At 44.3% G+C, this 22,263-nt stretch overlaps 3 pseudogenes; 2 read left to right on the plus strand and 1 right to left on the minus strand.

Annotated features, from left to right (window-relative positions):
• Nucleotides 1-1,849, plus strand: part of LOC147432525 (uncharacterized) — a 59,965-nt pseudogene extending 58,116 nt beyond the window's left edge.
• A 992-nt stretch (nt 1,850-2,841) lies between these two features.
• On the plus strand, nt 2,842-3,533 carry LOC147432526 (red chlorophyll catabolite reductase, chloroplastic-like; annotated as a pseudogene).
• Nucleotides 3,534-17,742: 14,209 nt separating this feature from the next.
• On the minus strand, nt 17,743-19,489 carry LOC147432527 (uncharacterized; annotated as a pseudogene).
• Between the last annotated feature and the right edge of the window lie 2,774 nt (nt 19,490-22,263).

The raw sequence follows: 22,263 nt of genomic DNA on the forward strand, positions 1-22,263 counted from the left end.
AAATGCTCATGATGGTTACTGAATGTCATGCTGATAATCATGTTGTGTGCAACCCGAGAATATGCAACTAACCTAGTGCCTGGACATGCACGACCTGCGCACAGGCTCACAAAGGTGCCAAAACACTTCCTAAGCTGACCTGAACCCTAGACCTGAGATAGCTTGTCCACATGCATATAGGGTTAGATGTACACGTGACACTTTTTGAAAGGTATTTCCATCGCACACCATGGACGAATTTGAAAACTCTACGACATGTTTTTGTATACATTAAAACAAAGTTCGCGAAGAAGATGAACTTGGCGAAATGTGATGGATACAGCAGGAGCTAAGTCCATGGACTCACTACTTCGTTAGTGAAGGGGGATTTTAATCACAGAGACACTCCTTGTAGAGGAGAGAGAGACACACATACACAATCTTGAGAGAGTGTGTACAAACACACTATTTTGCACTCTCTATTTTTATCCCGCTTGTTTTATTTTTTTACTGGCTTCTTTTGTCTAACCCTCTCTCTCTCGTGTGCAGCGTCCTCTTTTCTTTAGCCTGATTTCTGTTTGCAATCTGCGTCTCCATTCGGTCTAAGCAAGCAGGCATCCGTCTGTGAGGCAAGGGTTGTGCTTTCAATCCTCACAAGTCTGCTCGTGCTCTCGTAGGTCTGCCAGGATTCTTGTTTTCCTTTTGTTTTGTGTTGGCTTCTCAATGTGTGGCCCTTTAACTATCGTTAAAAATCAAATTTGACGAATTTCTGCATAATGTGGTCATTCTCAACATGTTCTACTGCATGGCTTTTTCATGCAATGGCTAAGAAATCTGGTTGCATCACGTCTAAAAGTTTACCCTAATTCCATTTGTACGAAGTTTGGTGGTTTTCAGGTCCTTTTGGTCTTCCTTGTCATCAACCTCCTTGAAGGTTTGTTGTTCCAGAGGTTCAGCATCACAACTCTCTCTCATGTTGATTTGCAAAAGGTGGTTGGGAAATATCTATAGGAGCATCAAGAAGATATGCCCCCAACAATTGTGATAGATGTGGGAAACAAATTATAGTCTTGGCTACAAGACAAGGTTTCTAAGCAGACCCTCTATACTTGGACTTCTTTGTGCACATCACTAAGGAACCTTGCCTATCCAATGTAATTCTTGTTAGCTCGAACTTCCTTTTGAAGTTCTGGCTGAATGAGAAAATTGGTGGTGGCAGGTACAATCCAATGTGATCCTTGCTAGCTAGGACTTCTTTTTTAAGTTCTGGTTGAACGAGAAAGTTCGTGCGGAAAAGGACAATGCTTAAGTAATTGGTGATATTCCTGAGCTAGAGGCGAGGGGCTTCTTTGAGTTTGCATTAGGGCATCCTTGCCAAGATGAGCTTTGGAATTGCTTATACAGTGTGTATGGAGGAGCAGTGCTTCCGTTGCTTCCGATTGCAGAATCTATGCAATTACATGAGTTGGACTGGAAGGAAGAAGTTCTTCAATCATATTTTCACATGGAAGATCATACCAGCATGGGGCTTTCGCCAAAGTCTATGGATCCATAGGTGCTTCCTGCTTTTTAGACAAGAGACCAATATGTTGACATTTTGACTAAAATGACCGAGTATCAGAATGGTGTCGTGCCATGGAATGCAATGCAGCAGAAGTTTGACACACAAGTTTTGAAGGCCCTAATATGTTAAAACCTTGTCCAATACTAGACCGAGTCAATCATGGCAAGGGATATTGCATGGTACAAGGGCCCTTGGCCTGTTGTGATGTCCCTATCACTCATGCGTTGGCTTGCTCTGAAACAGATGGTAACAAGGGAGAAAGCTGAAAATCAACATGAGCATGCTGAGAAATTCGACTAGAATTAGCTGATGCAAAATAGTGGTGATCAGACAACCAAATTATCTGGAGGTCAGTTATGATGGAGTCTAGAAAGTGAGCTTTCTTTCACTGTGTAAATAGCTGCTATTGAGTAAAGGCTGTCTGATGTTAATGAGCTTAAGAACCAGAATTTACTTTTTGGAAGACTATGCTAGATACGTTTTACAGTCTACATGTAAAAATGTATATTAGCTAGCTTTTTTTGCTATGTGTCTCTTGTATCCATTTTTGTCAATACCTGTTGCATTTGCGCGACCATCTATTGGGCCCCATTTTGTCTTTGATGGTAATGTCATCTGCTTCTTCGCAGAAGAGTGCTAGTGTTGCAAGTCGTGACATAACTATTTTAAACTTGAATGAGAGCAAGTGCGTAATGAGAAGCTACATGACAGGAAGTCTCCTTTTAAAGGTGTTTTGATTCTAAAAACTGACATGTAGGCTAGTTTAGGCAGGAGTGATGTATGGAGGGCTTGAATGTGTGGCATCTTACGAGGTTTGGTTGTGCAATATTCTTCAAGATGAGGATGTATCTCTGTTATTTTGTCTGCGGGAATGGTGTCTTGCCAGAGAAAGCACCAAGGGTGCTATGTGCAGTGCCCTATAGGATGTTTCCATGGATGAGCTGCACAATCCACTGTAGCCATTTTTAATTGCACTGTGTGGATATGTTTGTTTGTACCAGTCCACTATGTGGCTATAATGGCATCCATGTAGACATTTTTAATTGCATTGTGTGGATATGTTTGTACCAAGGACTATGACGAAGAGTTCTTGGATTCTGATAGATTTCGAATGATTTTTCCAAATCTGAGACTGCAAGGTCTTCTTGGTGTCTAATTGATTAGTCTGTGACCCTAATAGATAGAACATTCTAGAAGGTTGCACTATTGTACTAGACATTTATAGATTGATTTTGTGTTTGGATCCTGACTGCATTGCAATCTGCCTTTGCAGCCCTAAACATAGCAACACTAATGGGATGAGAAGCCTCGAGACGGATGCCCCGCATCTGTCATTTGTGCTCATCCAAAGGGTGCAAATAACTTGGTGCTCGTGTTGGACCTCCTTCCAAGGAGGGATCTGGTTGTGGATACACCAGTATCTGAACTACTTCTATGAAGGCACGGTTCTGGAGTCCATCAAGCAAGAGCTTCAAAAGGCTTTTGGGCATAATGTTACGAGCCTCCCACTCTCTACATCCGGTTTTTGACATCACCACACATGAAGTAGGTGTGAGTTCGATGGAAATGCAGAAAATCCCTTGGATCAATTGACTGCATTGGCAGTATCCTTGGAAGCAAAGAAAGTGGTCGAGGTCTGGATAGAGGGTGTTCTGTCTTTGGGAAAGTAGGTGCCCAAAGCAGCTGTGATTCCGCTCTTGGGATGTGACAACACCATGATGAAGACCCAGGTTCTGGAGGTGGATGTTAGTTCCACCATGCCAAGACTCTTTAGGCAAGAAAAAGTCGATTGAGTCATCGATGCCTTTAGACAAGGGGAGTAGTTGTACCATGCACGTACGCCCACAGACACACATATGTACATACATGTAAGCATAAGCATGACTATTAAATGGGCCATTGTATTCAAAAGGACAGTGTCAAATTGTATATTTTGAGAGAGTGGGTAGGTGGTATATAATTAATACCTCTGAGAACAAGAATTGCATAAGGGAAACCGTCTCATAATTCTGTGTTTGTTTGAATGTTGGGTGATGCTCTACAGTCAGATAGGACAATACACTTTTGTAGCATCAGAGGTGGTCTTAAGACATGAGTGTGCTTCATGAAAGGAGGATATTTAATGCTCTCTCTCCCATGAGGAGAGAAGTACACATCTCTTGAGGTTGTGCAAGGTCTTAGGAATGTGATGACACACGTGCAAAACCACCTTCAAGCACCAATAAGAGTCATGCCATTGGTTAATGTCGACATCACTTGCAATGAAGATTTGTTTTGTCAATTGTAGTAATGTTACACACACACACACGCACACACGCACGCACGCACACACACACACACACACACACACACACACACACACACACACACACACACACACACACACACACACACACATGCGATTGGATTACGGTTCAGGAAGCTATGCAGTTGACTCAGATGCATCAAAGGACTATGGAAGTCTTTAACAAGTATGTGAATGCAATGTGAAGGGAAAGTAAAAAGAGAAGGAAGGAGCTCGAAAGGAAGAAAGCGATCATGGAGGATGAATTTCGTTGACAAGACTAGGAGATAGTCTGGATGCAAGATAAGTAGTTTGGAGGAAGAATGAGGAGATGTTAATGCGTCTTGCATGACGAAAATGGATGAATATGTTCTAACAAGGTAATGGCTCCGAGTGAATGTGATGCTTCTGATGATGGCGGACAAGCTAATGTCACCGCATGTGGTAATACTTGTGCTTCCCGGGATGAGGGATTCGAGGGCTGCGAACCCGATGTGGTTTTTGAGGATTGCTCGAGTGGGAGCTATAATGATGAACATCAGGTGGGCCTTGTCGTCCCTTATTCCCCTTGTGTTGGGGAAGTGCAGTTGTATATGGGAATGCCTCGCCCGAAGGACGCCGATTCGATTACGCATGACGTGGGGTTAGTCTGGAGGAAATGACTCGGAGAATAGAGGAAGAACATGGACTTTTGGAAGCAGTGGCCGGACCAGGTGTATGGCCAGAAATGAATGAGACAGAGGAGGTTCGGGGTGAGCTATCTAACCGTATTTGAATTTTTGAAGAGATTTTGGAGGTGCCTGGCGAGGTGCCTACTGTATGCGATGCTCAGGAGGCCCCCTTTGCTATCAGATTTGATGGGGAAACAGAAGGAAACTAGTGGCAACAGTGAATTTTTTTTGTGCAAGGCGGTGAATTGCCAGTTAGTGTGTGCCGAGGTTGAGGCATTAGAGGCCTCCCATGCTAAGCTGGAGTTTTGTGTAGATACAATTGAGTTAGGAGATGTACAGGATGTGTGGGACATAGGTCAACAAACTTCAAAGGCCCTTCAACGGATGTATTTTGAGAAAGATGTTTCTAGGTGGGGGGCCGGATGTGATGCCGATACATTAGCCGACGATGTTCATGGTATGGCTGATAGCGGCTGTGATGAGAGCCGGGTAGAGAATCGAAATGCTGCTATGGAAGCGAGGCTGTAGGTGTCACCGGTGGCGTTAAAGAAAATGTATGACCAAAGGAAGATGCTTGATGCTGACCCATCGAGGTCGTTTGTGATGGAGATAATGAGTAGCGAAAAAGAGCAGACGCTCGTGTATGCGCAGAGGTACATGGTTGAGGATGAGGGCCCTACAGGAAGCCTTGCAGGGCCGAGGATGCTGGATTTGCCGAGCTAGAAGGTGCTCGCTTTGATGGGTGCTTCTCTGCGTAACAACAGAGTAGACCACTGTGACCACCATGTTTGTGTATTTCCTTTTTAAGTAAGATGCCGCCCTTCGCACCTTGGAGTGTTCTGTAAACCAACCTCCAGAGAAGGCGGTGTCAAACTGTTGTACAAACTCAAGGGCTCAATGGATGTCCTGGTAGCCTGAAAACACTAACGGCTTGACCTCCTTCCATGAACTCCTTGGTCTTCTTATTCATTTGTTCACTGTCAGAAGAGGACGAGCTCTTCTCCTCCGAACTGCTAGATGGTCTCTCATGCCTTCTAGACTTTTTCAGAAATCTGCTTTTCTTGCTCTTTATCTGCTTCTTCCGTCTTTTTTCATCCTCTCTGGAACTAGATGACGATGAACTGTCGGAACTCTCTTAGGACAAAGAAAAATCTGAGTCATCCTTGAAACAAGCATGCTTCTTCGATTTGCTTGCCACCTCAAAACTCGACCGGGGAAATCCACCGATTTCCTCTTCTTCCGAGAGTGCTTAAGTCTTTCATTATCTGGTTCTTCTACTTTTCAAGAGCTCTGTCCAGCTCTTTCTGCGAGTAGAACTTCCACTTTCTCCCCGACCTGAGAGGAGAATTAATTGCCTCTCGCCATCTCGCGTGAATCTCATCCATCGGATAAGTCTTTAGTTACTTCACATTTCGATTCTCGGAGTACTTCATTAATCTTTCACACACGTGTCCACCTGCAGTTGACGTTTGTACTCCGCTCTCGCAAACTTCCCCACCAAAAATTTGCCCAATTCTTCATTCTTTTCTTCAATTCTCGCGCCGGATTTCAACTTTTCTTTGCCCTCCCAATCGAGAAGATGTTATCTTTGTCAGATTCTCTGCAGGAACCCATGTGTACTCTTTGGTTCATTATGGCTTATGCCCTTTAAGACAGAGCGACGACGAAGACGGGAGTGCGCCCAATGCGCGATGGACAAAGCGTGGGAGTGGCTAGTAAGTCCGGGGTTGCGAAATGAATATTCTTTAAGGAAAAAAACAGCTTGTCTGGTCGATAAGATTCTCCTCGAGAATCAATGTGTGTTGCAGAAGGGATCGGATCCTCTGTAGAACAAGAATCTTTCTGAGCTTTGATACCACTATTACAAGCTTGGACACTCCAAGCAAGAATCAATAGCAACACACGAACAGAAACTTCAAAATTTACTTAGAGAGAGAGAGAGAGAGAGAGAGAGAGAGAGAGAGAGAGAGAGAGAGAGAGAGAGAGAGAGAATCGACACGGCACGACGGAGTTCTGCGCCCAGAAGCACTGGCCCAAAGACTAGCGCCCCTTTCGGTATTTCTTTATTATTGCTCACAATAAGTACAACTCCCGAGGGTCCTCTGCTCTTAGACTCTAGGTCCAGATGCTCTGAAGAGTGAGGCCCCAAGGGTCCTTATAAACATTACGAGGGATGCCCAAAAGCAATCAGTTAAAAAGCACTAAACCCCAAAAGCATCTGCTTCCAAAATCTAGCAAAAATTGCAAATCAGTCTCGCATGCCACGTGGCACAACCAACGCAAAACACAAAAAATCCGTATAGCCCTGCTACATCAGCATCCGTACAATCTGTCAGCATGTCAGCGCGATTTACAAAAAAACTCTTTCAGAGTGCAAGCTTCCGTCTTTCAGGGTTACTGGCCTCACCGCCAGTGCTCTAAGTTCTTCAGGTTGGTTGGTTCGATTTCTCTTGTCCGCTTGGCCATTTCTCTTCCAGTTGGTCATGCCACGTTATCACTTTGTGACAATGGGACTCTCGGATGCGAGACTGCAAATAAACAGTATGGTAATCAAAATTAGACGCCTTGGCAAGAAGAAATTTTTACGTGCACGACTGCTCGACGAGGCTGGGTCATATGGGACTGCTGGCTGTATGGCCGAGAGGCAGCGTATGAGCAATATGTTTATTATGACTGGATCTATAGTGAGTCCGAGGTTGGTTTGAGGTATATGCATAGGGTTGGTAATAGACAGGGTACAACTCTTTTGCAGGATGAGCCCTTTTGGTTGTTGGATAGCATAGATGTGCTCGATGTTTTTTTTTGGGGAGGGGAGAGTGTTACGGGTCCCTTTCTCAGAGGACTTCTCAGTGCCAAAGTCGACGATGCAGACGCGTAGAGATCCCCTGCGCGGAGAGAGAGAGAGAGAGAGAGAGAGAGAGAGAGAGAGAGAGAGAGAGAGAGAGAGAGAGAGAGAGAGAGAGAGAGAGTCTCCTAAACCAATCAACCTTGGCAATGAATAATTGAATGTGTATACAATGGGGGCAAGGGGGTTGCATATATACCAACCTTAGTAAATTGCCCTACCCAGACTTTGACAAATAAGTAAAATAAATACCTAAAAGCCAAAATAAATAATGCGATCACTGTGGGCAGTTTACTTGAGATGCCAAAACTCTAACACCTTCTCTGCAACTCAAAGTGAACATAAATAGTGAAACCAAGTCGATGAAGAAGCTACCATGGACACCCCATTAGAGGTACCTTCCACTGTTGGGTGGATTTGCTACCCTCAACTTTGTTCCTTAGAAGAATGTCATCTTGAGCATCGGTTGCCTTTTGGAAAATTTGAAATGTAGACCACACTACGTCCAAGAATCCCCATTCGTGAACTGTGAACACATCATGTCAAAAATACTTAAAGATAATGAATTGTGGAACACATCCTGTCCATAATCTGACCAACAACAATGGATTGGTACAATCATCCATAGTGTTTTAGATATGCCTGATTGGCTCCCTGCCAGATGCATGTGCCTTGAACTCCGACCCACGGGTTCAAACACCAATAACTTGAACTCCAACACAAGGGAGCAATTTATATGGAGCACTTCTTGCCCCTCTTTGCCACTCACAAGCCTCTCTCTCACTGAAGTTGGTGGCGGCACCGATCTCCATGTTACTATGCCGTCAATCTCCATGTGACTAGAAGGTGAGAGCCTGTGCGAGTGTAGTCTCCACTACACCAGTACCCTCTTTGTTGTCCTTCCCTACGTCACTATCATTGCTTTCCTCATGTTGCTTGCCTTTACCTTTGTCCTTCATACAATCTCCGTCTTTGCCTTTGGATTTGGAATCTTTGGCCAAATGACCACACTTTCCACAATTGTAACCACGGTTCTTGGTCTTCTTTATGGAATCGGAAGCAGCAAGTGCTTCTCCACCTTCCTCAAAAATTTGAACTTTGCCTTGAGTTATCAACACGGCTTCCTCCTCAATGAGAAAAGAGCTAAGATCATCAATTCCATCTTTTCCTTCTTGATTTGTAGCCGAAGTGTCCTAGACACCATTTCATACGCGTCATGCAACTTCGTGAGAACCAAAGCAACTAATTGAGTACTCTTCAGTGCACTTTTCATAGCCGATAGTCGATCATGAATAACTTTAGCCTTCATAAGAAATGATTGCATGGAACTTCCTCGTGCAAACTGGATGGCAATTAACTGTCCAAGAAGGGTGGCTATTCGCATCCTAGAATCTCGATTAAACATTCCAACGAACTTGAACCACATTTCGTTGGCAGTCTTCAAAGTCTGAATGACCGGAGAAATGTCCTTTGTAAGAGATTCCACAATGGCGGACATTCGCTTTAGGACCATCCCAATCGACACACAATTTGAGATACTCGTCATCTTGAAGGCGAGTGTACCTGTTGTTGGGACCCTCATAGGACGGGACTCCGAACCATCGACAATGTCCCATAATCCTTTCCGTGAGAACTAGAGTCTCATAATCAAGTTCCAATCGGTGTACTTATTGCCGTTCAATTTTTCCTTGGCGCTCGAGCAAGGGGGGGCCATTTTGCAGTTGCAAGATCGGGAAATCTGACAATCCTTCTCGCACTCCAAGGGTGGCCACACAGTAAATCTCCAAGAAGTTCTCCAAACTCGTCCTCAAGCCGTGCCAAAAGAGGGCTCTCTATAGCATCCATGTTTCTCGCCTCTTCCAAGCCGCTCCACACCGACGCTATAGGTCATGGGACATGGGCGGGTCACCAAGCGCTGCCTTCTGGTGCGTTTTTAAAGCACAAAGGGGTAATGGTAGGAACATGTGTCAGGCGCCGACCAAGGGAACTTCATCTACAGATGCTAGCAAATGTTAGCGTTTTGAAACGCTAGCGAATGCGGCTATCAATGGGTTGAACGACAGCAACAAGGGAGGTGATTTTCTTCACGGTCTTCTTCTCAACTTGCTCCTCCGCCACCATGGGCTCTTCAAGCACAAAGCTCCACCAAGGGCTTTGATACCATGTCAAAGTCGACGACGCGGATTCGTAGAGACCAAGGAGAGAGAGAGAGAGAGAGAGAGAGAGAGAGAGAGAGAGAGTGCACTTGAGATGCCAAAACTCTTAACACTCGGGACCTCCACTACCTCTCGGCCCCTTGATGCAATTTTGATTTCCGAGGCTTGGAGGACTCATAGCCCGTGGGGGGCCATAACGTGGGATCAACACTTTGTGGAGAAGCAACTATCGGGTGTTAATGTGGCTAGTATGTGAGAACAAGAGTGTAAGCTTCTGAAATGTGCTATTTGTTAGGGTCACAGACTTACACTTTAGACACCAAGAAGACCTTGGAGTCTCAGATTGGGAAATAAAATCATATTGAATCTATCAATCCTTGGTACAAACAAACACACAGTGCAATTAAAAATGGCTACATGGATGCCATTATAGCCACATAGTGGACTGGCTGCTCATCCATGGGACCATCCTCCTATAGGGCAACACCCTTGGTGCTTTCTCTTGTAGGATCCCATTCCCACAGACAGAATAATGAAGATACATCCTGTTGCTAATTGGACTATTTCTTATTTTTAATGATTAATTTCTTTTTATGAAATTAGGATATTTTAATGTGTACACTAAGAACTGTTAAAAGATTGTAGCTACAGGAAATGCCATCAGGAACAGACAACTCTGATGTGTCATTTGATGGGTGACGGTAAACATCGCGAAGGAGTTTCCGTAAGTTCGGTGGAAAGGGTCGGGTTACGGGTGCCCCTGATGCGTCACATGATGGGTGACGGGTGCATCAGTAAGGGGGCATCCCGTAGGCTAAGGAGGAAATCCGAACTGAGTAAGAAAATACGCGTAAGAACGCAAGCACAAGAATAAAGATGGGTTCAATGAAGCTTTTTACGAAAAGCAGGAACAATCGCGGGAAGGCAGACGCTTTTCCGCGAGGAATCTATGTTTGGATTGCATTCGTGCATGTGGTTGCATCCAGGGACGCCTGGGAAGTGTTGTGAAATGCATTGGTTTTAACTTATAAGGTTTTATTGAGTTTTTGGGTAGGTTTAGACCAATTTTAAAATATGCCGGCCGCCCACTTAATAAGTGGGCAGCCACTTAGAAGATAAAGCAACAAAACCAGCCAGCGAATTCTCTCTCCCTATTTCGGGTAGAACAACGCAAAAAAAAAAAATAAAGGAAAAAAAAAAACGGCCGCGATCTCTACGCGAGCAGCTATTCGTGCCGTGGCCAGGGAAAGCACCACATGCCCTCAGTCAAAGGGGGTACCAATGTCAGCAAGAGAAGACTATGCCGCAAGAGATCGCGAGACTACGAAGCACGGAAGTCGCTTTTCCCGCGCAAGAGCGACAGGTATCTATTGTGGATTCGCCATACGAATTGTTGTCACGTATTTGTGTGGTTTGTTTTGCAGGAATCTCCCGTCTTACGGGAAGGCCCTTCACGGGAAGTACGGCTTCACGCCTAAGTCCCTTACGGGAAAGTACGGCTTCGCGCCTAAGTCCCTTACGGGAAGGAACGGCCTTGTGCCCAAGCCCTTTACGGGAAAGCACGACCTTCGGGTCTAAGATTACAGAACGGAGGGGTTTCCTCGGGTTCTCGTGCTTGTATAAGAATTCTCCCTGAATAAAAGAATACTCTTAACGGGGGGGGACCAGCCCATCTTCTGGTCCCCAATATTGTGTCGATCTTCTCCCTTCTCTCATGTTTTCAAAGAATTATAATTTTCAGATTTTCTAAGTGCTAGTGTACGCTCCCGTTTCGTGACAGTGGTATCAGAGCTCGTACTCCTCTCTTTCTTTGCAAAGAAGGACGATTCCGGGAAGAACGGGAAGAACCATGTCGAGCCAAGGGAGAAGCGTTGAAGAGGAGCTTCAACAAGTGCAAGCTCAGCTTGCGGAGTTGCAACAAATCTTACTGTTGCCAGATGTCCAAAAGCTTTTGGGCGGAATGAAGAAAACGAATGGAACTGATGCAGTCAAGCATCCAAACAACACTGTTGGCTTGAGACCACAGGAGGCAAGAGAAGAAGAACGTGCCGAGGTGCACAAAGGATCTTCGGATCGTAATGAACGGCCTACTCCAAGGAAAGGCCAGGAAAAGGCGCTCTCTTTGCTAGACGAGAGCAAGGACATCTCTATCTCATCTCCATCTTACTCTCTTGATTATACTTCTACTTCTCGATCATCTCGTCAGAAGGAGGAAGCCGCTACTACTACTACTACTCCTCATCAACCTAAAGATAAGCCTCGATTCAAGAAGCATGGTCGCAAGTCTCAACATCGCATGAGAGTCTTCAAATCTGGCGACAAGGACATCAAGTTCGAAACCTACAATGGACGGAGAGACATCTCCAAAGCATTGTCCTTCATCAGACAGTTTGAAGTCGCCTTTACCAATGGGCACTTCACAAAAAGATCCAAATTACGCCATGTGGGGATGCACCTCAAGGAAACGGCAAGTAATTGGTGGCTAGCCAAGATTCTGGAAGGTTCTCAGGCCAGAACTTGGGAGAGCTTCAAATCTGAATTTTATGAACAATTTCTTCCGCCTGACTTCGAGCAGGACATACGGAAGGAATGATACTAGCTTACCCAGAAGGAACATGAAAGAGTAACGACCTATGTGGACAAGTATTGGTCGGTTCTTCTGAAGGTCACTCCCTTCATGAAGATTGCCGACGAGGAAAAGAAACGAAAGTTCGAAGCGGGTCTCCAACCGCAGCTCCGAAAGAGTATGAAGGTGTATCCGCATGATACTCTTAAGAGGATGATGGAGTCAGCAATCATTGCTGAGGATTTGCACTCAACTGGGACGCCCAGAAAGATGGAGCATAGCACTTACCGTGCAAGACAAAGAGGGGTCTACGATGACCATGGGGGCCAAGGAAGAAAACGTCCTCCATCTAGGGACGATGATCATTCTAAGAAGCCAGAGGGCACTGGCAAGCGAACTAAGTATCTTTCTCCTACTCAACTTCAAACTTTCAGAGAGGAAGGAAGATGCTTCTACTTTGGCGAGAAAGGACATATGAAACCGGACTACCCGCTAAAGCAGCAACGACAAGAACAAGCCTCTACGAGGCAAGAGAAAGCAAGGAAGGAACCCGCACCACCAAGCTCGAACTCAATTCCAGATGTTCAAGGAAACATAGAACAGAGAAAGGGAAGTGTCAACTTCTGAAGGGCTGGGGGTCTTTGAACAACCAGCGAGTACTAATTCTTTATGATCCAGGATCCATGGATAACTTCATCTCCCTGGATACTGTAGAACGTTTGTGCCTTACACCGACTCAACTTGGCACACCGGTTACATCCGGATTGGCATTCGAGGGGTTGACAACCAATGCAACTCCCGTGCAAGGACAACTCAATCTTCGGATTGGCAAGTACAAGGACCGCGAATCATTTTTGATGGCACCCATCGAGGGATGTGATATCATCTTGGGTATGCCATGGCACTTCCACACAACACCTATTCCCGATTATGTGGAAAAGACCCTCACTTTTGATCATGGGGGTAAGAAGATAAAGATTCATGCTAATGCAGGAGATTGGCAGTTCCCAATTGTAAGCCATATCTCCGTTAAGAAAGAAATGAAGAAGTGTGTTTCTGCTTACTTGATTTTTGCACGTGAGAAGGATAAAACTAGTAGGGACTCTCCCTCTAGTCTGGAAATTAAGCGTCTTCAATTTATTGAAAAGTACAAGGATTGTTTCACGGAAACACTTCCTGATGAACTCCCTCCGGTACGCCCGGAAGATCACCCCATAGATCTCATACCGGGTAGCTCGCCTCCCAATCAACCCCCTTATCGGGTAAGTCTTGTTCAGCAAGAGGAAATTTTGAAGCAAGTCAACGAGCTTCTAGAGAAAGGGTTAGTACGGCCAAGTGCTTCACCCTACTGCTCTCCAGTTCTACTGGTGCAGAAGAAAGATGGCATGTTTCGAATGTGCATAGACTATCGGTCTTTAAACAAGATCACAATCAAGAATCGCTTTCCGATCCCTCGGATTGATGATATACTTGATAAGTTGTAGGGTGCAAGTGTCTTTAGTCGCATAGACTTAAAGAGTGGGTATCATCAGATATGGATCGCCCCTGAGGATGTCCATAAGACTGCTTTCCGCACAACCTTTGGATTGTATGAATTTTTGGTAATGCCTTTTGGCTTGACCAATGCTCCTGCGACGTTCAATCGCATGATGGACCGCATTTTCAGCCTGTATCGAGCTTTTACGGGAGTATTCTTTGACGACATACTCATCTTCTCTAAGTCAGAAGAGGAACATCGGAAGCACTTGGACTTAGTGTTTCAAGAATTGCGAAAGCATGAGTTGCATGTGAATGCAAAGAAGAGCGAGTTCTTTCTCTCTGAGATACACTATCTTGGCCATATAGTCTCTCACAATCAAGTGAGTATGGATCCTGCCCAGATCTGAGTGGTCGAAGATTGGCCTATTCCCACTACGGTACATGATGTACGTAGCTTCCTGGGATTATATTCATACTATCGAAGGTTTGTCCGAGGATTTGCTCATGTAGTAGGACCACTTCATGATTTGACAAAGAAGAAGATTCCTTTCAGATTGGGATGGAGACAACAAGGAGCTTTTGATCGGCTCAAGTACTTGCTAAGCCATGGACCTATTTTAATAGTGCCTGACTTAAGGAAACCATTTGAGGTTCACTGCGATGCTTCAGGCGATTGCATCGGAGCAGTGTTAAACCAAGAAGGCCATGCAGTGGCCTACGAAAGCAGACTGCTTAAGGATGCAGAGTTGCATGCATCAATCTACGAAAAGGAACTCACGGCTGTGATTCACGCCTTATCCAACTGGAAGCACTATCTTCTAGGAGCGGATTTTGTGATCAATACTGATCACCAGAGTTTGCGGTATTTTCTTACGCAAAGGAAACTATCTGAGAAGCAGATGAGGTGGGCAAACTTTTTGTCTATGTTTCACTTCCAGATCCTTCACACGGCTGGGAGTAAGAATGTGGTCGCAGACGCATTGTCTAGGCGGCCAAGGGTGAACACTATCACTTCGGTGTATCACCAAGAATTAGAAGCACTACCGGATTTGTATCCGAATGATCCAAACTTCTCCACCATTTGGGAAAAGCTACATCGTGGAGAGAATGAGTTTCCCTATTCCATTCGGGACGGTTATCTCTACCACCATCAGGCCATATGTGTGGCGGAACCATTAAGAAAGAAGATCATGGATGAAGCACACGCTTCGCCTTATGCGGGTCATCGGGGTATTCTCCCTACAACCTTAGCAATGGAAAGATATTTCTTTTGGCCTAGCCTTAAAGCAGACATTGATAAGTATGTCAGGGAATGCTTGGTTTGCCAAAAAGTGAAGTATGATCGGCATAAGACGCTTGGGTTGCTACAACCTTTGCCTGTGCGTAATGAACCTTGGGAAAGTATTGCCATGGACTTCATCATGGACCTCCCTAGAACTCAGACTGGAAATGACGCAATCTGGACCATTGTGGACAGGTTTAGCAAGCAAGCACACTTTATACCAGTCAAGAAAACGATCAAAGCAGATCATATGGCTAGGGTCTTTCTAGCACAGATCTTTAAGCATCATGGAATGCCTAAGTCTATTGTGAGCGATCGAGATCCTCGCATGACAGGAAATTTTTGGCGTGCCTTGATGGATAATCTTGGTACGAAGCTGAATTTTTCATCTGCCTACCATCCTCAAACGGACGGGCAAAGTGAGATAGCCAATTCCACAGTATTGGATATGTTAAAAGCTTATGTGTTAGACCGGCAATCTGACTGGGAGAAATATTTGCCTCTTGTCGAGTATGCGTATAACAATACCATACACTCATCGACGGGGAAAGCACCTTTTGAGATTCTCTATGGTAAGCCTTTGCTTCCACCCATCCTTTTAACTAAGGATAAGATCTTTGCAGTAGATGAGTTTGTCCGGGATTTGGACACCGCCTACGGGCAAGTTAGGAGAGCTATTCTACGCTCTCAGGAAAAGCATAAGAAAGCTGCAGACAAGCACAGAAGGAATCTATACTTAACAGTCGGACAGTTAGTCTTACTCAAGTTTGAGAAGGCAAGACTTAAGAAACAAGCGTCTCATAAGGGGAAGGTGGTAAAACTTTCTACCCGTTATTATGGGCCGTTTAAGATCACTGAGCGAGTAAATGATGTCACGTTCCGATTAGCGCTACCGCCTAATTGGAAGATCCATAATGCTTTCCATGTCAGTTTACTCCGGCCGTATGTGGGACTGCCTCCAAGCCAGCCTAGTGCTGAGGAACCTCCTGAGGTTGAGGAAACAGAAGAAATACTCCCACCGGAGCAGATAGTAAGTCATCAGGAGTGGTCTCTCAAATCCGGAAAGATAACACGGAAGTATTTGGTTAAGTTTAAGAACTATTCGAATCTAGATGCTCAGTGGATGACGCAGGAGGAATTAGCAGCTTATCCCAAGATACTGGAGGTATATGTCCAAGCACTACAGTTGAGGTCAACTGTTTAGAAGCCAGAGGGATGTTGCTAATTGGACTATCTCTTATTTTTAATGATTAATTTCTTTTTATGAAATTAGGGTATTTTAATGTGTACACTAAGAACTGTTAAAAGATTGTAGCTACAGGAAATGCCATCAGGAACGGACAACTCTGATGTGTCATTTGATGGGTGACGGTAAACATCGCGAAGGAGTTTCCGTAAGTTCGGTGGAAAGGGTCGGGTTACTGGTGCCCCTGATGCGTCACATGATGGGTGACGGGTGCATCAGTAAGGGGGCATCCCGTAGGCTAAGGAGGAAATCCGAACTGAGTAAGAAAATACGCGTAAGAACGCAAGCACAAGAATAAAGATGGGTTCAATGAAGCTTTTTACGAAAAGCAGGAACAATCGCGGGAAGGCAGACGCTTTCCCGCGAGGAATCTATGTTTGCATTGCATTCGTGCATGTGGTTGCATCCAGGGACGCCTGGGAAGTGTTGTGAAATGCATTGGTTTTAACTTATAAGGTTTTATTGAGTTTTTGGGCAGGTTTAGACCAATTTTAAAATATGCCGGCTGCCCACTTAATAAGTGGGCAGTCACTTAGAAGATAAAGCAACAAAACCAGCCATCGAATTCTCTCTCCCTATTTCGGGTAGAACAACGCAAAAAAAAAAAAAAAAAAAAAACGGCCGCGATCTCTATGCGAGTAGCTATTCGTGCCGTGGCCAGGGAGCTATAAAAGCACCACATGCCCTCACTCAAAGGGGGTACCAACGTCAGCAAGAGAAGACTTTGCCGCAAGAGATCGCGAGACTACGAAGCACGGAAGTCGCTTTTCCCGCGCAAGAGCGACAGGTATCTATTGTGGATTCGCCATACGAATTGTTGTCACGTGTTTGTGTGGTTTGTTTTTCAGGAATCTCCTGTCTTACGAGAAGGCCCTTCAAGGGAAGTACGGCTTCACGCCTAAGTCCCTTACGGGAAAGTACGGCTTCGCGCCTAAGTCCCTTACGGGAAGGAACGGCCTTGTGTCCAAGCCCTTTACGGGAAAGCACGACCTTCGGGTCTAAGATTACAGAATGGAGGGGTTTCCTCGGGTTCTCGTGCTTGTATAAGAGTTCTCCCTGAATAAAAGAATACTCTTAACGGGGGGGGACCAGCCCATCTTCTGGTCCCCAATACTGTGTCGATCTTCTCCCTTCTCTCATGTTTTCAAAGAATTATAATTTTCAGATTTTCTAAGTGCTCATGTATGCTCCTGTTTTGTGACACATCCTCATCTTGAAGTATGTTGCACAACCAAACCTCGTAAGATGCGACACATTCAACCCCCTTCATACTTTAGCAAGAGACTTCCTATTATGTAGCTTCTCATTATACACTTGCTCTCACTCAAGTTTAAAATAGATTTTTCACAACTTGCAACACTTGCACTCTTCTACGAAGAAGCAAATAACATACCAACGAAGACAAAATGGGGACCAACAGATGGTAAATGTAACAAGTATTGACAAAAATGGACACAAGGGACACCTAGCAAGAAAAGCTAGCTAATATACATTTTTACATGCAGACTGCAAAACATATTCAACATAGTCTCCAGAAAAGTAAATTCCGGTCTTTAAGCTCATTAACATCAAGCTTCACACAGCCTTTACCCAGAAGCAACTATTCACACACTGAAAGAAAGTTCTCTCTATAGACTGCATCATAACTGACCTCCATATACTTTGGTCGTCTAACCACCAGCTAGCTGCATCAGTTGCTTGCACTCGAATTCCTCTGCATGCTCATGTCGATTTTCATCTTTCTCCCTTGCTACCAATTGTTTCATAACAAGCCAATGCATGTGTGATAGGGGCATCACAACCTGCCAAAAACCCTTGTACTATGCTATGCAATATCCCTTGCCACGATTGACTTGCTCTGGTATTGGACAAGGTTGTAACATATTAGGGTCTTCAAAATCTGTGGGTCAAACTTCTGCCACATCGCATTCCATGGCGTGACACCATTTTCATACTCGGTCTTTTTGGTCAAAATGCCAACATACTCGTCTCTATATAGCAAGCAAGAAGCACCCGCGGATCCATTGGCTCTAGCAAAAGCCCCATGCTGGTATGATCTTCCATCTGAAAATAAAACGAAGAACTTCTTCCTTCTAGCCTAATTCATGTAATCGCATAGATTCCGCAATCTGAAGCAGGGAAAGCACTACTCTATACACATTGTATAAGCAGTCTTAAGGCTCATCTTGTCAAGGCTGTCCTAATGCAAACTCAAAGAAGCTTGCCCCGCACCTCTTGCTCAAGAAGATCACCAATAACTTGAATATTGTACTTGTCAACATTAATTTTCTCGTTCAACCAGAACTTAAAAAAAAAGACCTAGCTAATAAGAATCACATTAGATTGTACTTGTCCGCACCAATTTTCTCACTCAGCGAGAAGTTAAAAAAGAAGTCCGAGCTAACAAGAATCACATTGGTTAGGTGGGCTTCCGTAGTGATGTGCACAAAGAAGTCCAAGTAAGTTTAGAGGGTCTGCTTAGAGACCTTGTCTTGTAGTCAAGCTTGTAATCTGTTTGCTCATCTATCACAATTGTGGGGAGCATATCTTCTTGATGCTCCTATAGATAGTTCCCAGCCACCTCTGCACATGAGGCTGGACACGTTTTTAAAATGTGAAATTTGCTTTGAGCCCTGTTTTGAGATGATTAATACCTATTGTAGTGCTAACCCTTTTCAAAGCCTTTTTGAAACACTTTCGAAGCCAACCAGATGCATCTGGAGCAATGAACCCCCATCTGACTTCTTTTAGAAGGCCTGCTGCACTCGTGATGTAAACTGTGTAGAGGTTTAGCATCACAACTCTCTCGTTCTCCTCATTAGCTAACTGCTCAAGAATGGTAGACTTCCCTTAGTTGTGTGTTCCCACCAACAAAAGAAGACCTCTTTTATGGATAAACCGTTTCAAGAAGGCCAGTGCTTGACCGCTACAAAGAGCTGGCCTTCTTGAAACGGTTTGTCCATAAAAGAGGTCTTCTTCTTTTGTTGGTGGGAGCACGCAACTGTGGGAAGTCTGTCATTCTTGAGCAGTTTGCTAAGGAGAAGCAAGAGAGAGTTGTGATGTTGAACCTCTACATAGTTTACACCACGAGTGCAGCATGTCTTCTAGAAGAAGTCAAATGGGAGCTCATTGCTCCAGATACATTTGGTCGGCTTCGAAAGTGTTTCAAAAAGGCTTTGAAAAGGGTTAGCACTACAATAGGTATTATTCATCTCAAAACAGGGCTCAAAGCAAATCTCACATTTTAAAAACGTGTCCAGCCTCATGTGCAGAGGTGGCTGCAAACTATCTACAGGAGCATCAAGAAGATATGCTTCCCACAATTGTGATAGATGAAGCAAACATATTATAGGCTTGCCTACAAGACAAGGTCTCTAAGCAGACCCTCTAAACTTACTTGGACTTCTTTGTGCACATCACCCCACCTAACCAATGTGATTCTTGCTAGCTCGGACTTCTTTTTTAACTTTGAGCTGAGTGAGAATTGGTGCTGACAGGTACAATCTAATGTGATTCTTATTTGCTAGGTCTTTTTTTTAAAGTTATGGTTGAACAAGAAAGTTAATGCTGACAAGTACAATATTCAAGTTATATATACACACACACACACACACACACACACACACACACACACACACACACACACACACACACACACACACACACACACACACACACACACACACACACACACACACACACACACACACACGTAATGGTGGTGTTGAAAGTAAATATGTAAACCTGACTCACTTGAAGAAAAGGGAAAGCAGGTGCACAAGTATGGGAAAAAATCATGTTGATGGGCCGCCCAAAACTGCATGATTGGCCCATCTTTGCCCCTATAAGGTAGTCCTTGTACTTTCTCCATTGAGCTCTCTCAACATCCGGCCTGGTATGACAGTATGTGTTGTGCTTCACAAGGTACCGAATTCGATAGGTTCTTTTCCTGTTGAAAGGTAGCTATTGGTTGCAAGCCGTGTCTCTGTTGTCCACTCTCTTGTTGACCCATTTACTGGTGTGTAATCACTTGATTGTCTTCTTTAATTAAAAAGACAGAAGCTTCCTTGTAGATGCCGAGCAAGGATGAGAGAGAGAGAGAGAGAGAGAGAGAGAGAGAGAGAGAGAGAGAGAGAGAAGCTTCCTTGTAGATGCCCAGCAAGGATGAGGATGAGAGAGAGAGAGAGAGAGAGAGAGAGAGAGAGTCATTTTTTTGCATTCGAGCGTAGAGAAGAAGAAGAAGAAGAGAGTTTTAATGTCGTAGAAAACTATCCTAAGAGACCTTAAAGATCTAGCCGACGAGGAGTTGAACCCAAGACCTGTTATTCAAGAGGGAAATGGCATAACCAATCTACCACACTTCGGTGATAGAAAGGTTATACCATTTTCCTCCTTGTTAGCGCGCACACACACCCACCCACACACCTGAGAAGAAGAGAGTTTTAACGTCGTAGGAAACTATCCCAAGAGACCTTATAGATCTAGCCGACGAGGAGTTGAACCCAAGACTTGTTATTCAAGAGGGAAATGTCATAACCAATCTACCACACTTGGGTGATAGAAAGGTTATACCATTTTTCTCTTTTTTTAAGAGAGAGAGAGAGAGAGAGAGAGAGAGAGAGAGAGAGAGAGAGAGAGAGAGAGAGGAGAATTTTAACGTTGTGAGAAGCTATCCCATGAGACCTCAAAGATCTATCCGACAAGAATTGAACTCAAGACTGGTTATTGAAGAAGAAGAAGAAGAGAATTTTAACGTCGGGGAGAGAGAGAGAGAGTATTTTTAAGGTCGTGGGAAACTATCTCAAGAGGCCTTAAAGCCAACGAGGAGAGAAGAAGAAGAAGATTGTTTTAACGTTGTATGAAATTACGACGAGGGGAGAGAGAGTCAATTTTTTTTACGTTCGAGCGTAGAGAGAAAATCATTTTTTTGCATTCAAGCGTAGCGAGAGAGAGAGAGAGAGAGAGAGAGAGAGAGAGAGAGAGAGAGAGAGAGAGAGAGAGAGAGAGAGAGAGAGAGAGAGAGAGAGAGATAATACCTTGCGCTCCTTCTTGCCCAGAGTGCGAGTCTCCTTTGCTATCGGCTATGCTTTCTTTTACGCAGGCAGTATTTTTATTACAAGCATGGCTCAGAAGCAGCATCTTAGAATAGCTTCAAAAAACCTAAAATTATGTGCAAACATTTCATAGGCTCCACACTTATAACACTAGGCCAACAAAACTAAGAACTGAAGGAAAACAAGAATCCTAGCCTCCTACAAGAGAGATAATAATAAAAAATCAATAAATGTAGCACGAGCAGACCTGCGAGGATTGAAAGCACAACCTTTGTCTCACAAACGGATGCCTGCCTGCACAGGCCAAATGGAGACACAAATTGCAAATAGAAATCACGCTGAAGAACAAATGAAGCAGCCAAAAGGTAAAGAGTGTGAAGTTGCAACGTGAGGGAGAGGGTTAGATACAAGAAGCCGATAAAAATAGAAAAGGGGGAAGCAGGTTGGAATGTGTCTGTAGAGAGAGAGTGCAAAATAGTGTGTTTGTACACGCTCTCTCTCTAGAGACTCTCTCTCTTCTCTACAAGGAGTATCTGTGTGATTGAAAGATCCCCCTTGAGTAATTGAGTAGTGAATTCATGGACTTAGCTCCCGCTATATACATCACATTTTGCCAGCTTCATCCTCTTCGCGAACTTTGTTTTAATGTGTACAAAAAATGTCGTATTGTTTTTTGATTCATCCATGGTGTGCGATGGCAATACCTTTCCAAAAGAGTAATATGGCATCAGGGCCAGTCCTAAAGGAGATTTGAACACTACTCTCCTATCAAAGAGCGCCATGATAACAACACGCTAGCCTATTACTCATGTAGCACTTAGGAAATTGACTTACTATTAGACTTTATTATGGCTACGATTGGGGGCTATCATAGTATTGGCCCCCTTAGTCTCTTTGAGGAACATTCACAATCTGCTCCACTTATCTCCGGGCCACATGGTAATCCAACATCTCAATTGTTTCATGAGAGTCATGATTGAATCGGAAGAAATCTATAGACAGTAGCTTTGCCCAAGAAGACTCACTGAGGTGCATGCAACAAGTCATCATCCAGCTCTCTATTTTTTATTACTATTGATTTCACCAAATGAATTTTTATTTTGTTGATTATTGGGAGGAGGTGATTTTGCTTGTGAA

This window comes from Adiantum capillus-veneris, chromosome 20, assembly GCF_014529385.1.
Source record: "Adiantum capillus-veneris isolate H3 chromosome 20, ASM1452938v2, whole genome shotgun sequence".
In the NCBI taxonomy this organism is placed as follows: domain Eukaryota; kingdom Viridiplantae; phylum Streptophyta; class Polypodiopsida; order Polypodiales; family Pteridaceae; genus Adiantum; species Adiantum capillus-veneris.